The sequence below is a fragment of the Trichinella spiralis genome (assembly GCF_000181795.1).
Source record: "Trichinella spiralis strain ISS 195 chromosome Unknown Scfld1620, whole genome shotgun sequence".
NCBI classification, from domain to species: domain Eukaryota; kingdom Metazoa; phylum Nematoda; class Enoplea; order Trichinellida; family Trichinellidae; genus Trichinella; species Trichinella spiralis.
The window spans coordinates 6298-7697 of record NW_003528559.1 but is presented as its reverse complement, the minus strand read 5'-3'; positions in this window follow the sequence as shown (position 1 = coordinate 7697).

Below are 1400 nucleotides of genomic sequence, written 5' to 3'. Positions count from 1 at the left end.
AATTAGTAAAATATCAGAGAATTTTATTCGTGAAAATGATAAAATTATTTACATTCTCAAAAAATATTTTCAAGCCATAACATCAAAACATGGTATTATAAAATCGACCACATTTTAAAATATTCAAAAAGCTTACTCACCAAAAACAGATTTGTAGGATCTTTCGATCATGCTTGCTGCTCCTGGATGAATTGCCATCGTTTATGTCAAATGGCGAAAATAACAATGCAACTTTAAAATATAAAACAACACCTACAATGCAATCAACGTACAACAACAATATTTCATACTGTTAACTTGATAATAAAGTTTATAAATTCTTGTAATTAAATAAGCTGATAAAATAATGTAAAATTTAGCTGCTTAAATGCAAATAATATATTGAATTAATATATTAAATTTTTGTTCTTTATATTATCTAATAAATGAAATATTTTAAATCCATTTTTGTCTACATTAAAATAAAAAACGACTCTCATATTTAAAATAAAAAATAACTTTTTACATTTTATTCCATTATTTATAATTAAATATAAAAGCAGCTATTTTTTAAGTGACACAGTGACTTATCCTTGACATTCAAATCAGCTTGAATTTTACAGTAAGACTAATATAAAATATGAATATATTTGTTCGTCTTTTTTATCAAATCCTTTTGAAATTATTCTCATCCATTACAGAATGAAATGAAATCTTTTGCATTTGAATATGTGAGTGATTCTTTTTTAATATATGCTTATTCTTGTTACGCTTCTTCTGCTTTTGATTTCATTTTTTTTGTCATATGAAAATGTTTTGATTTATTTTAGTAGCATGTGTAAGGATTGACCACTTTTGTTATGCTGTTGAATACTAGCGCTAGTTGTTAATAAAATTAGATTGTTTTTTGATTATTAAGTTTGAATTCTTATTTTTGGTTTATATTTTTTGATAACAAATTTCTACTTTAAAATTATAATCACTTATTTTAAATCTAAAATGAAAAAGTTTCTCATTAATTCAATTTTTTATTTTTTAGCACTGTCTCTGTACTGTATTTACTTACCATTTCTTCTAAGAGGCTACTTTTTTAACAGCCAAGCATTTTTATTGCGCTGTGCAGCTGAATTTTATCATTTATTCATGGGTATTTCACTTAATTGAAATGCAAATTTTTCGTGTTCATTTTAGTCTGGCAATTTTTTTCAGCTTTGCTTAAATAATGTTAAGAGCTAAGTGTTAGCGAAAGAGTTAACTTTCTTATAGGTTATGCGACGACGAAAAACCTTTCTTTCAAGAAAAAAATTTTGACCTGATATCTGGAACTCTTTTACTTTTAAATATAATATTAGAGATGTTTTTATTCATTCATCGAAGGATTTGATTTTTATGTATGTGTTGAAAAATATGAAATGTGAAAA